Genomic DNA, 15,841 nt, shown 5'->3' with positions numbered 1-15,841 from the left:
CTACCTATATATATAGTGAGACTTACATATTTATTGATTTCCACTACTTAACTTTCTTCAATTTATGTATTGGTTCATTGTTGGGATGAGGGTTCGCTTACTAAGGTGGCAAGGTAAGTGCCCGCGCGGCCTAAGCAAAATGGATTGTGACAAAAAGAAAGAAGTGGAAATTTACATGGAAATTTTTGGTGTGGTAAAATCGTAGAAGTAGAACAAATTGCTTGAGAATGGAAAAGCACCATACCTTGCGACCTGGAGGGATTTGGTGTGCCGAGAAGAAGAATTTCAAAGTCGAGGGATTTTGAACGCGAGGAAGAAGAGTTTTAAATTTCTCCGCAGAATGATGTTGGGAACAACAGGGAGAATAGGAAGAGATAATGGGGAGATGATAATGAAATAAGGCAGATTTGGTAAACTGATATTTTCAATAGTCGCAGCCTTGCGAAATGGTGAAGAGGCGTTTTAGTTTCGCTGGCCTAATTGTTTACGCATGGAAAATGGAATTAATTGTAAAAAAAAAAAAAAAAAAAAACTGTAAAAATAGATAAATACGGTTCCTGAGTTTTAGTTGTGCCACGTCACCGAGCTGATGTCCTGCTTTTATATAGATATATAGATAGATAATTATTTTTCTTCTATTTTAGGATCTATGTTAATCATAAAATATGTATCTCTTTTCATTTGGAAATGTAACAATTATAAAATATTTACTTTCCTTTTAATTTAGGATCTATTAGGCAAATAACATAGTTTCCTTATTTTATTCTCTTCAAACACCTATAAATAGTGATGTTTTCTTCCATCTTGGATCAATATAATGAGTTATCATTCATGGGATCGGCTCTACTCTAGTGATTTTCTTCAATAACTATTAATAGTAGCTTAGATTATTAACATAGTCTACATTAGTATTAACAATTATAGAAGAAACAATCATTCTGCTCCAATCATTTATTCTCTCTTTGGTTTTCTAGTTTATCTGATTCTTCTTTAACATTTTCTTGGAAAATCCTGTGTTTATAAGGGCATTCAATCATGTACACATAAGAAATGAGATTCACCATTTTGTTCAACCATGGATGTGATTATAAGCATCCAACTTCAAACCATCTTTTTTCAGTGCATTTATCTCTATAAGAAGGGTACATTTTGAGGTCTAAAGTGAGAGAGAAGGGATTTCACAATTGGAATTTTGAATAAAATGTCCTTTTATTTTTATTTTTTATTTTCATATAGAAAAACTAATGAGAACGAGAGGTGTGAAGCTTTTTATCATTTAGGCATCGAGTTAATTCCGCGGGACCTCCCGTACAGTATCATAAGCGCAATAGAGTTAAACCATCAAATTTAGAATGGATGGTGTGGTTCCTGTACGCTTAGGACAATATAATTTTCAATAGGGAAGCTTCCATGGTCTTTGAAAATCACCTTCATTCAAATGTCAGCTATTGTGGCAAGTTCGGTATTTTTCTAAATTAATACTAATAGAATTAGACAATTGCTTCAAAATGCAATCAAGTCCAATTAATGCTTAAGCTGTGACCCTACAACAAGGCATCATAATTGAGAAAGCAAAAGTAGGTCCTACAAGAAAGCAGATTGGGCCACTAGTACCACACTTCTTTTGCCATATGAAGATTGATATCCTCAATTTTATTGATTGGATAAATTTATAGATCAATATTATTGCATTCATTATTTTCCTTTTATGCACTAATATTGACATAAATTGACCTAAAGTAATCTTTAACCTTCTTTATTGCTATATTAGAACCTTCTCTTCTGTTTAGGGGATTCAAATATACACAAAAAATATATTAATCCTATTCAGCATCATAAAAATTTTCAACGAAAGGAATGCAATTTGACCCTTTCTAAATAGGTATCTCGTCCTAGTTGTAGCATATAACTTTCTTAGAAGTGGATCTAGAGTAGAACATATGGGTTCACGGGAATCTAGTAAACTTTGCCTAGATCCTGTATATATATATTACTAATAAATTCACTTAATATTGATAAATATTTGATTGCAAACTCAGTTATTATTGTATAGTACTTGAGATCACTCTAGTAACCCATAAACTTCAAATTTTGAATCCGCTTCTGAATACTTATCTTATTTTTCAAGTTACTAATTTCATATTTATAAATAGTTAACCTATAGTTGTCATTCAGGTGACCTGATAATATAAATTTTCACTAACAAAATATGTTAGTGAAAATATGTTACACTAAAATATGTTACACTAACAAAGGGAAAACATAACTAACTATTTTGACACTGGCCATCAACACCCGAAGACAGAAGAGCACTGGTTCATTCTTGTTTTCTCTACGAGCAATTTCAAACATAGGCTTCAGACTCTTTTTATTTAAATGCAACAAGCTTAAAAAAAAAAAAAATTGTCCAGGATTAATCTTTATTGAAAAAAGCAATTATAGTACCAATAGTGTCTAGAAATCATGGTTTTCAACAGGATTTTTATTTTATGGAATACTTAAATACTTGTCCTTTTTTTTTTTATTTCCTTCCTTACTAGCAGTCATATTTCTCATGTAGTTCCTTATCATTTGATCTCTTACTATTTACTATCTTTTGTTATTTGCGTAGCGTACTGTTTTGCTGTAGTTATTGTTCCTTTTTGACCTACTTTGTTTTGCTTTATCCTGAGCCGATGGTCTATCGGAAACAATCTCTCTACCTCCCAAGATAGGGATAAGGTCTGCGTATACTAAAGCCTCCCCAGACCCCATTTTTGGAATTATCTTTTGGGTATGTAGTTGTTGTCGTTATCGTCCTGTTTTTTTTTTTTTCTTTAATCTCCTCTATCTTCCTCTTAAAATATATTTAGAAATATTCTACTATAATTATTTTTCTTTTATTTTAGGATCTATATTAATCGTAAAATACTTATTTTTCTTTTCATTTAGAAATATTTTATAATAATTATTTTTTTCTATTTTAGGATCTATTTTAATCATCAACTATGTATTTCTATTTTCATTTGGAAATGTAACAATTATAGAATATTTATTTTCCTTTTAATTTAGGATTCTATTAGGAAAACAACATAGTTTCCTTATTTTATTCTCTTCAAACACCTATAAATGGTGATGTTTTCTTCCATCTTGAATTAATATAATGAGTTATCATTCATGAGATCGGCTCTACTCCAGTGAATTTTCTTCAATAACTATTAATAGTAGCTTAGATTATTAACATAGTCTACATTAGTATTTACATTTATTGAAGAAATAATCACTGGAGCCTGCTCCCATCATTTATTCTCTCTTTGGTTTTCTAGTTTATCTGATTCTTCTTTGACACTTTCTTGGAAAATCCTGTGTTCATAAGGGCATTCAATCATGTACATATAAGAAATGAGATTCACCCTTTTGTTCAACCATGGATGTGATCATAAGCAGCCAACTTCAAACCATCTTTTTTCAGTGCATTTATCTCTATAAGAAGGATACATTTTGAGGTCTAAAGTGGGAGAGAAGGGATTTCACAATTGGAATTTTGAATAAAATATTTTATTTTTATTTTTTGTTTTCATATAGAAAAATTAATAAGAACGAGAGGTGTGAAGCTTTTTATCATTTAGGCGTCGAGTTAATCCCGCAGGACCTCCCGTACAGTATCATAAGCACAGTAGAGTTAATCCATCAAATTTAGAATGGATGGTGTGGTTCCTCTGTGAGTAGGACAATATATTTTTCAATGGGGAAGCTTTCATGGTCTTTGAAAACCACCCTCATTCAAATGTCAGCTATTGTGGCAAGTTTGGTACTTTTCTAAATTAATACTAATAGAATTGGACAATTGCTTCAAAACGCAATCAAGTCCAATTAATGCAAAAATTGTGACCCTACAACAAGTCATCATAATCGAGACAGCAGAAGTAGGTCCTATAAGAAAGCAGATTAGACCTAGTACCAAACTTCGTTTGCCATATAAAGATTGATATCCTCAATTTTATTGATTGGATAAATTTATACTCTCGCCTTTCACTTTTATTTGTCCAGTTTTAACTTTTTACACTATTTAAAAAATAATAAAAAAGATATGTATTTTACCATGATGCCCATATTAATTGGTATATAATGGTATTGGTTTTGGAAAATGATTTGGAATGGGTAATTAATGTTAAGGGTAAAACAGAAATTTTTTTTCTTATCTTGATATGTGAAAAATGACAAGTAAAAATGAAAATTTATTTTAGAAATAGTGAACAAGTAAAAGTGAACGCAGGGAGTAGATCAATATTATTGCATTCATTATTTTTCCTTTTATGCACTGATATTGATATAAATTGACCTGAAGTAATCTTTAACCTTCTTTATTGCTGCATTAGAACCTTCTCTTTTGTTTAGGAGATTCAAATATACACAAAAAAACATTAATTTATCCTATTCAACACCATATAATTTTTCAACAAAGGGGATGCAATTTGACTCTTTCTAAATAGGTATCTCGTCGTAGGTAGCATATAACTTTCTTAGAAGTGGATCTAGAGTAGAACAATGTGGGTTCACGGGAATGTAGTAACTTTTGCCTAGATCCTGTAGATATATTAATAATAAATTCACTTAATATTGATAAATATTTGATTGCAAACTCAGTGATTATTGCATAGTACTTGAGATCACTCTACTAACCCAAAAACTTCAAATTTTGGATCCGCCTCTTAATACTTGCCACTAATTTCACCTTTATAAACAATTAACCTATAGTTGTCATTCAGGTGACCTGATAATATAAATTTTCTTTTACACCATCATGTATAGTTAAATTGTTGTATCGGTTTGAGGCTAATCAGATTATCTAGGACATTACTGCTACTATTAGCATGGCATTAGAAACATATATACCATCTACCTTTCTAGCAAACTTTATTTACTTTCTAGGCATTTATTTTGTAACTTCAAGCTTATAAGTATCTTACAATCACATATTATTGTGACAGGATGGAGCCATGAGCATGGAAAGCTACTGCTTGTTTATGAGTACATGCCAAATGGTTGCCTAGACAAACATCTCTTTGCAGGGCCAGAAAAAGCCACTCATCTGGAAAGCTCAGTGCAAGATTGTATCAGTCGTCGCTTCGGCCCTGCATTATTTACACGAGTACGAGCATAAGGTGGTGGTCCATCGCGATCTCAAGGCGAATAACATGATGCTCGACTCAAACTTCAATGCACGCCTCGGGGATTTTGGACTGGCACGAGCAATTGACAATGAGAAGACCTCATATGCTGATGAGGCTGAGGGCGTTCTTGGCACAATAGGGTAAGTGCCTACTGTTGGTTTTTAAAAAGAGGGTGGAGCAGCAAAAAGATTAAAAATGATTGAAATTGTCTCTAAATTTTTATTAAGCAATGAGAGCTTTAAGTGGCCAACTTAAAAACAGAAACTCTGCAGAATAATTTTAAAAATCTAGAATTACTGCACTAAACTTATCTAACTAAATTTAAACGAAGACCCCTACAACTAAACTACTTATTATTTTAGTAAATCAACAGTAACTGAAGCAATTTTTAACAGGTACATTGCACCAGAGTGCTTCCACACCGGAAAAGCCACTCAGCATTCTGATGTCTACGCGTTCAGGGTAGTTTTATTGGAAATAGTATATGGCCAGAGGCCTGGAACCAAAGTAAACGGCTTTCAACTCTTTATTGATTGGGTTTGGTACTTGCATCGCGATGGAAGAATCCTCGAATCTGTTGACCGGAGGCTCGGGGATGATTATAACGTTGAAGAAGCAAAGAGATTGTTGCTACTGGCTCTGGCTTGTTTCCATCTGATTGCTAGTGAACAGCCTAAAACACAAACTATAATTCAAATTATATCAAGGTCAGTGCCAGCATCAAATGTTCCACCGTTTCAAGCCAGCATTTGTGTGGCCTTCTATGGTGCCAATTGATATAGACTCGACTATTGTCGATACGATATCCATCACAACTCCTCAGTTCAGTTCAGGGGACAACGGTGTTGAGTATCAACGCAAGTAGGTTTAGTAGCAGCGTATATATAGGCCACTTTTATGGTGTAGTTAGTTTAGGTTTATAAAACAACCATTACCAAAAGGAAAAAAGTTGATTTTGCTTCCCCTTTTAATGTTTTATTTCTTGTAATTATGTTTTCTGGTGAGGATGTCAAATGATTTCTTCTGTTTTTCCTTCTTGTTTTGATATTTTTTGCTTCAAATTTGTTATTATGCAATAACAAGAACAGAAGCTACCATGTATACTATAAATCCATGTATTACTTATTCATGTATAACTTGTCTTCAAACCAAACGATCCCTTATAGTTGAAGAAGTTAGTCACATCAGCTAATTTTTCCTGTTAGGTATTTTTTGCTTCAAGTTTGTTATCATGCGGTAACAAGAACAAAAGCTACCATGTATACTACTAATCTGTATATTACTTATCCATGTATAACTGATCTTCGAACCAAGTGACCCCTTATAGTGTCACGACCCAACTCGTGTGTGGAGCGGGCACCCACGCTAACCCCCTAGTGGGCGAATACTTTCCTTAATTTACCAATTTTAGAATTAACATGCGGAAGATTAACTCATACAGGCAGTCTAAATATCATAGATAAATGACTAAGTGCGGAAATACAATATAACCCCAAAATCTGGTCAAGTCATAGTACAAGGGCCACTACATAACACATAAGTCTGAATGAAAAACATAAAAGTCTGAATATTGTCTCGAGATAGTAGGGACAGATATAAATAGAAGAGTTTTTGGGGTTGCGGGCTGGAACAATGCTCACCCTGCAAACTCAAATAAGAAGCCTCGGGAATTACTCGTGAGGGCCCAACGTGGATCCTGTAGCGAACTCTGCACTCAAAAAAGAGTACAGCAAGGTAGTATCAGTACAAACACTATGTACAGGTAGGTATCATAGGTCGACAACAATTAGTTCACATATATGAAGAAAGAAATCAACAAGTAGACTTGTAAGCAATCAAGCACACTCACGAACCAATTCTACATAAGATCAATCCAAATATCAAGTGCCATGTACAAAATCAAGCAACGAAGAATGGATGTAAGTATGAATGCATATGTGATGCAATGCAATGCACTGGCCAACTATCTCACTACTAAAAAACTGTCAAATACCGACGGACCGCGTCGGTTTTTTTCAATGAAACGGACGGGTAACCGACCCTTTACGGTCCGTTAGTTTACATAGCATCGCTTTTTGAAAACCGACGGACCACATCGGTTTATATCCAATATTTAAGAAAATTAAAAAAAAAACCGACGCTTCTATTTTTTTTATCTTAAATAAAAAGAATATAAATTCTATGAAGTGCGTCGGTTTTTTATTTATTTTTTTAATTTAAATAAAAAAACCGACACAGTGCGTTGGTTTTCTTGAAAATTTTAAGAATTAATTTTCAGAAAATTGATGGACTGAGTCGGTTTTCGGGAAAATTTCTAGAATTAATTTCCAGAAAACCGACGGACTGTGTCGGTTTTCTGGAAAATTTCTTGCATGCAATTCTTTGCATTTTCTGCAGCCACAACCGTACAAAAATCAGTACCAAAAGCTGCTCAAAACTAGCATTAAAATACTTCAAATCAATTCTAAAAGAGCTACAACACATAAAATCACCCTAAGAAATAATAAAACACATCAAACACTATCTAAACACATCAAATACTATCTAAATAGACCTTCAAAGTTCAAAAATATTTAAATGTCTAACCAAAAGTACCATTAACTAGTTTTAACATAAGTCTATTATTAAATCCAAACTACTACGACTGATCATCCGGTGTCCGGGCTACGTAATCACCATCATCATCATCATCTTCTGGGTCGGCTAATTTCCTATTAAGTTCAGCAATTTGTTGCGCCATAGCTGCGACCTAAACACCATCAACTCCCTCGGCTTGTCGAGAAGACCCTTCACCTTGCAATCCTGACCGAAGGCGACTTAAGTTGTTCCTTGGGCTTAGACCATACGCTCTACGCTTTTGTACTCCCCCAACTGCTCCACACCAAAATCTATCTCTAATACGGGTGGAGGACGGCTCGGGTGGTCAGGCTGAGTTTTGTTGTGCTGGTCCACATTTTGCATAAATTGCGTCTGTATATTAAAAAATGAAACTTAGTATATAACGAATATATCATAATTAAACTTATATATAATTACTTAAATAATAAAATTATCACTTACATAGGAATCACGAGCCCTGTCCTCAACCCATACGATCGGATCCGACTCCTGCTTCTTCTTTTTTGTGTGGGTCTTTAGGAATAGCTGATCCTGAGTCGGCATCTGTCCCGTAGACTTTTTTTTGCAAAAAAAAAAAAAAAATTAAAGATAAAATTAATAACTCAATAATGATATATTAATCGTAGGTAACTTTAAAAGTATAAAACTACTTACCATTGTCCTAGTCACATGCCCCTGACTTCTTGCACCAGCAGTGTGCAAATAGCCACCTTTCTGGGACGCACGGGCAGCCTTTGCCTGCTCAGACTTGGCGATAAACTCAGGAGTTCGCCAATATGCCTTAAGTTTCCCCCACTATTCGCCGTTTAGCCATTGGGGCTTCCTCATATACTTTCTAGCAACATCAATAATATTACAAACAATGATAACTAAGCTAACACAAATACATTGACAATGAACATAAAATATAGCACAAAAAAAAAATGAAAAGTAAACTAGTCAAATAAAGTTTACATTTTTTCACAAATTCAACATTAATAACATTGCAAATAATGTTTAACAAAGCTAAATAGACTAACTTTAGGCCTAAAATATACAAATAAAACTAAAATTGAAAGAATTTTAAAAGCCCTAATTTAAAAGAAACCAACCTCAATTTATTAAGTTAAAAACGGGTCTAGGGTAGGTGGGGGTGGGCTGCGCAGGCGGCGGGGCTGGGCGGCTCGAAAATTAGCAGCGGGGCTAGGCGAAGGTGGGGGGCGGGTAGGGTTTTAGGGTAATGGGGAGTTTTGTTTGGGAAGAGGAGGAGAAATGAGAAAAGAACCCGTCTGGCCATTTTGTTAAAGATAACCGACGAACAAAACCGACCCTGTCCGTGGGTTTTTTTAAAATGTTGACCAATATTTGACCAAAAAAATAAAAAACCGACCCTGTCCGTCAGTTTCTTAAAAGAAATGTTTATTAATTTTTTAAAAAATAAAATGAATTGCAAATTATTTAAAATATTTTTAAAAATAAAACCGACGTTGTCCATCGGTTTTATATTAATTATTAATTTTTTTAATTAGAAAACCGACGTGGGACGTCGGTATTTTTTGGCGGAAATATATTTTCAAAATTCTGCCAAAAAAACCAACGTCGTCCGTCGGTTTTCTAATTAAAAAAATTAGAAATGCAACAAACCGACGCAGTGAGTCGTTTTTTTGTCCGTCGATTTTTGGCAGTTTTTTAGTAGTGTCCATACCGTACAAACATGCTAAGGACGAAAACCTCAACGTCTCAATAGTATTGACCCATGGGGGACCTGCGAAGTCAATGTACACCCTCGTCCCGGCAAGGAACCTCGGGCGCGAGTACGATGCATTCCGCTTCTGGTAACAAACTCGGATCAGGATTCTCATCTCTCTTTTACACGATCTGGCAAAGACCTCAGATGTTCCACTTTCTCAATTATCATCATCAGTACCAAGTCATAGTTCATATTAATACATCATATGGAATGAGAATGTATGTCATGCATGATATTTTAATCAACCGTAAATCATAATCAAGATCTCATCGTGTCTTATCATAAGTACACAGCACGATTCAAGCCTAATCTCATTATCCTTCCTTTTTCCCGATGATAAGTGACATAACAATAGAGATGAATGCATACACAAGTAACAACATAGCAAATAAGGCAACAATCCCAATCATAACAACAACAGAACCAACCTAATTGGATTTCACCTCCACACTATACCTGAAGGCCTAACATGCTTTCTCCGTCAATATCTAACTCCTACATATGCTTCACTAATTGGAGTCTAACAAAAAAGATAAACCGTAACCTACCTCAATGCCGAGCGGGTTCTACGAACTATTCAACACGAGCCTTGCCCTTTCGAAGATCTTCCAAACCATCAAAGTTTAATCAACAAGCTAATCTACATTAGAAACGAATTCTAACAATACCCATATTGTTACAGTACGATTCGAATAAAAAAATGACCTTTAAAAGAGATCCCGGGCCCACAAGGGAAAAATAGGAATTTCAAGTAAAAATCGGCTACCCAACACTTAAGGAGTCCAAAACCATCACCCAACCACTAATTCGAACACAATTTATCATCAATTCCCTCATTTAGTCGAAATCCCCAATTTAAAGAAAAACCCCAATTTCCATGACTTAGATTCTTGAAGAAAAAGGAAGATTCAAGCCTATGGACTAGTTACACATTGGTTAGCAGTTAGAAATCAGTAAACTTACCCATGAAACCCAAATTAGATAGCACAAGATGCATCAATCCAAAACTAGGGTTTATAACCCTTCTTCCCTAACTAACCCTTTTTATTTCCACCATAGAACCCAACTTAGACAACACAAATTAAAGTGAAGTAGACTTACCTAATGAATATTCAAGCCAAGAACTCTTCAAATCGCCCAATTATTGCTCTAGGTTTTCAATTTGGTGTATGAAAGAAAAGGGGTTCGGAATAATGAATTTAAAGGTTTTCTGATTCAGCGATTTTTGCTTATGCGGAGCATTGTCCGCCTACGCGGCTCTGCCCCAGCTGATACTCGTCCGCTAAGGCAGATTTTTCATTAATGATTCAGCATCTCCGCCGATGCAGAGGATGCACACAAGCGCGATACCGCGCCTATGGGAATGACTTCGGAGGTGCGGAATAAGCCAACTCAACAAGGACTCGCATCTGTGGATCAGGCTTAGCTTGAGGAGGCTTCAGACGCGGCCAAACAGTCGCAGATCGACACATCAGAAAACCAGATTTTTCTGGTTTTCACCAAGTTTACTCAAAATCCCGACATCCATTCGAGACCTCCTAGATACAAACTGATTATGCAGACACATGTAAAAATGCGATACGAACTCACCCGTGGCCTCGAAAATCCCAACGGAGGTAACCTTGACCCGATCAACCCCCAAACAGCCAAAATTAAGTTTCCAACCAAAGGTACAAAACGCGCTCTCGAATGCCTCAGGAACCGAATCAATCATCCCACGAAGTCATAATCGACCCTCTAGACTTCATGGAATCAACGAAATTCCGAAAAAAGTTCGTTCACCTAAAAGTCAATTATTGGTCAATAATTTTTCACCTTAAGGTTCTAATTTCCTCAAATCCTACCAAAACTAGCCCGATGATCTCGAGAATAGTGTCGCCCATCCCCGCGGGTCAAAAGCGCACTAACAGGGCTAGGGGAAGGCTTAACGGGGGTAAAATGGTCAAAATGCATATAACGACCAAACGGGTCGTTACATCAAATACTAATTAAATAATTGTTCGTCCTCGAACAGAGAAGAAGTGTAGCAAAGTAAAGGTACCTAAATAGGTCAAAAGCTGGGAATATCTCTCACGCATATCTGTCTCAATCTCCTAAATAGCCTCCTCAACTGGACGGTGCTTCTATTGTACCTTAACTGAAGTTATCTCCTTTGAGCTCAACTCCCTCACCTGCCTATCCAAGATCGCTATCGGCTCTTCCTCAAAGGACAGATTCTGATTGAAAAGTACTAAGTCCCACTGAATGATATAAGAGTCGTCTGAATGGCACTTCTTCAACATGGAAACATGAAATATCGGATGAACACCTGACAAACCTGTTACTAAAGCTAACTCATAAGCCACCTCACCAACACGGCGGAGAATCTCGAAAGGACCAATGAACCTAGGGCTCAACTTGCCATTCTTCCCAAATCGCTTCACACCCTTCATGGGTGAAACCTTCAACAGAACCTGCTCGCCAACCATAAAATCTAAATCACGAACCTTCCGATCCACATACTTCTTTTGCCTACTTTGAGCTGCCAGAAGCTTTTCCTGAATCAACTTCACTTTGTCCATGGACTCTCTCAACAAATCTGTACCCCAAGGTCTCACCTTAAAAGCATTGAACCACCCAATTAGACAACGACATCTCCTACCATACAAAGCCTCGAACGGTGCCATTTCAATACCTGAGTGATAACTGTTGTTGTACACAAACTCTGCCAATGGTAAGAACTGGTCCCAATGACCAAAGTTGATAACACAAGCTTTTAACATGTCCTCAAGCACCTGAATAGTCCTCTCGGACTGACCATCGGTCTGCAAGTGAAACATGGTGCTAAGACCCAGCTGAGTCCCCTACTCCTTCTGCAAAGTCCTCTAGAAATGGGAAGTAAACTAAGTGCCTCTGTCTGAAATGATGGAAATGGGCACCCCGCGCAATCGAACAATCTCTCTAATGTAGATCCTTGCCAACTTCTCTGAATTATAGGTCATCTGAACCGGAATGAAGTGTGAGACTTTGTCAACCTCTCCACAATCACCCAAATAGCATCAAACTTGCCCAAGGTCTTCGGAAGACCTATCACGAAATCCATGGCTATCCTCTCCCACTTTCACTTGGAAATGGACATCCTCTGACTCATACCACCTGGTCTCTGGTGCTCATTCTCAACCTGTTGGCAATTCAAGCACTGAGACATGAAATCCACGATGTCCCTCTTCATCCTACCCCACCAATAATGTTGTCTTAAATCACGATACATCTTTGTAGCACCCAGATGGATAGAATACCTGGAACTGCGAGTCTTCTCTACAATCAAACGAATCAAGCCACCCATACGAGGAATGCAAATGCAGCCCTTAATCCTCAAAACATCCTCATCATCTAGAATTGCCTCCTTGGCCTCACCACTCAACACCTTATCTCGAATCTTACACAACTTTACATCATCAAACTGTTGTAACTTAATCTGCTCCGAAAGAGACAACCTCGCCTTTAGCTCAAAAGCTTCTCCAAGGCTCGGGCTATTCTAACTACTTATTTTCAATTACATTTCGTTCATATTAAGTTCTATTGCTATTTATCTCATTATTTCGGACATATTGATCCACGTGTCCCTAATCCCGTATACAAATTCGACTGTACCGATTTTACGGGTAAACAATATTGCTTTTTACTTGTATAGCCATTACACAGCAGGTCTGTTAAATGATCTTTAATGTTGTAACGGTGTAACCTACCCATTACATAGGTAAACGTCTGTTCAAATTACCACCATTATTCTTAGTAAGTATTGCAAGTTGCAACCGTATACATTCCACTGTTTTTCATTTAGTATTTTTTAGTACATTATTTAGACCAAAAAAAAAAAAGGAAAAAATTTTAAAAAAAATATGAGAAAAAAGATAAATGGTAATCCTGGCCTTAGAGAGGTGCCACATCACTCTCTTATTGCCTAGCTTTAGTGTATATATATAGATTTGGACATATATGTGTGTGCACGCAATTTGAGAAATTCTTCTCTTACGATATGTTACACTAACAAAAGGAAAACATAACTAACTATTTTTACACTGGCCATCAACCCAACACTTCCCTTTTTTCCATCAACCTAATACAACACTTCCCTTTTATCTTGGCTATATTTTGCACATATATGGAGTTTGAGTGTTAGCTATACAAAATATAAGGCATTTTTCATTTTCGGCCGGTCGACGATATTAACTATGGGCACTAGCAAAATATACAAAATACATTGCTTATGTACATTTTATGTATATTATGTGTATATTTTGTGATTACAACTTGTATATAATATGTATACTTTATACTTAATCTATAAATTTGCTGGCTATCCTATACATTAGATCACAGGCATCAGACTGTAATTATCTTAAAATATAAAGTGCAACTCCTGCCATCAATATTTTGAATCTCCGTTTACTTGTTAACCTTCTCGGAGCGTTTGCCTCTAGTGAAAAAAAACCGTTTCCATTTCTTCCAAAGACTTTCCTTTTGTCTCTGGACAAAAGAAGTAAAAGAAAATCAAAGCCCCGAAAGAAAACTCATGGAAACAGTAGCAGTCATCAATCTATTAACTGCAACACCAATGCCAGAACCCAACGCTCTATACTTTAGGGAAATCAGATCTTTCCCATCCATCTGCTTGCATCTCTCAACAACCTATGTGCCATCTATTTTCTATACTTTCAATCTGCAAAATCAATAAATTTGCAAAAAGCTCATACAAGCTCTTTTAGTACATACTATTCTATTTGAAATCTGCAAAAGGTTTGAAATTAATAGTACCTTATTAAGGCAATTTAGGTTTAGTGAAAGTTAGTTTAATGGTAAAAATCTCGTTAGCAAAAACAATATATATAGAGGTTTAGAGACAGCGGAACCGTCGGTGGTTGGCGGCGGAAAGAAGAACCTTCCGGCAAATAGCGCAGCTCAGCCGGAACAAAGAGAGATAAGAAGATTCCGCAATCAGTATTTATTAGTTGATGAAATTTTTTAGAATAAAATCATGTTGATAAAAACAGATATTTTAATTTGTTCTTCCTTTTTTTCTTTTCCTTCCTCTGTACTACCGTTACTCTAAAAAAATAAGTTTTTTTTTTTTTTTTCATGCTTACAAATTTCTATTTCTTACTCTAGGACATCAAAATTTATTGCTATTTCAATTACTCGTCTTACAAATGAAGAAACCTACATCTTCGAGAGAGAGAGAGAGAGAAACTTATATTTTAGGTAATTTATAATAAATTTCTTTTCAACAAGAACATTTAAAATTATTTTTCATTTACCTTTCGTAAATTGGGATTGTCGCCAGCTCACTTCATCTTGACCTCAACTGTGATCAAGAATCTACCTGAAGATATTGTTGATATTCTTATAAATGATGAATTTCAGTTTATTAAATTAGATATGGACTCTGTCAATTCATTTGTTATTTTTTTAAAAGTAGAATAAATGAACAAATCTTTAAAGAAAGCTTAAATGGTTCTTCATACCATAAGAAACACCTAAAGAAGGGCGTATTTCAATATTTATACATATTCCTTTTAAGCAATTAGTAGTATTCGTTAATAGTTAGCATATTTCATACAAACTTACAAAAAACTAATTTTGAGCCTAGACGAATATAAAGACTTGCGACACCCAAAATTCATAAAAACTCAAACTAAAGAGGTTTCCCAGAGAACACACGAGAAAGTAAAAAGGAACAAAAAAATACAACACGCACTCTTACTTAGGACCTTAATTATAAGAAATAGCTAAAAAAGAAATACATAATTAATGCACACTTTTCGAGCTCTTTAAGGAAAATACATAAAAAACCCCCCAACGTATACTCGGATTAATTATGACGCACCCAACCTTTGCGGGCGACCTATTACCCCCCCGGACTTATTTTTTCTGTATTTTTGTACCATTTTCGACTGACGTGGCAAAAAAAAAAAATTATGGCTAGTGAAAGCAGTAAAAATATTTTTTATATTTTAATAAAAATTTATTTATATTTTATCCTATCACCCACCCTCCCTTTCTTCCACATTTCAATTGTTAAATGCAATTTATTTTTCTCTTTCTTCTTTTTTCTCCTTTTTCTCTTTCTTCTTCTTTTCTCAACCGCCGCCGCCACACACTGTATGAAGTTGTAGCCAAAGCAACAGCACCAATATGAAAATGGGTCTGACCCATTAAAACATAATGCCATTTCGGTGGAGGAGATATTTTGGTGTTTGATTTGCCTTCAAATGAATGTGTGTGTTAATGGAGGAAAAAAAATGGGTTGAATGTTTCTTGAAAATAAGCTCTTTATGATTGATGATTAAATTAAATGTGT

General features: G+C 35.5%; 1 long non-coding RNA gene and 1 pseudogene across 1 annotated transcript; one reads left to right on the top strand and one right to left on the bottom strand.

Moving 5' to 3' along the window:
- Positions 1–3,724: 3,724 nt before the first annotated feature.
- On the top strand, positions 3,725–6,283 carry LOC132038223 (probable L-type lectin-domain containing receptor kinase S.7; annotated as a pseudogene).
- Positions 6,284–7,782: 1,499 nt separating this feature from the next.
- On the bottom strand, positions 7,783–8,727 carry LOC132035821 (uncharacterized). The gene is made up of 3 exons (XR_009409442.1): positions 8,427–8,727; positions 8,214–8,327; positions 7,783–8,123 (listed from the first exon to the last, which is right to left on the bottom strand). It is a non-coding gene; the product is annotated as an uncharacterized LOC132035821 (long non-coding RNA).
- Between the last annotated feature and the right edge of the window lie 7,114 nt (positions 8,728–15,841).

The sequence above is a fragment of the Lycium ferocissimum genome, chromosome 11 (assembly GCF_029784015.1).
Source record: "Lycium ferocissimum isolate CSIRO_LF1 chromosome 11, AGI_CSIRO_Lferr_CH_V1, whole genome shotgun sequence".
In the NCBI taxonomy this organism is placed as follows: Eukaryota; Viridiplantae; Streptophyta; class Magnoliopsida; order Solanales; family Solanaceae; genus Lycium; species Lycium ferocissimum.
This window is presented reverse-complemented; position numbering and strand designations above follow the sequence as displayed.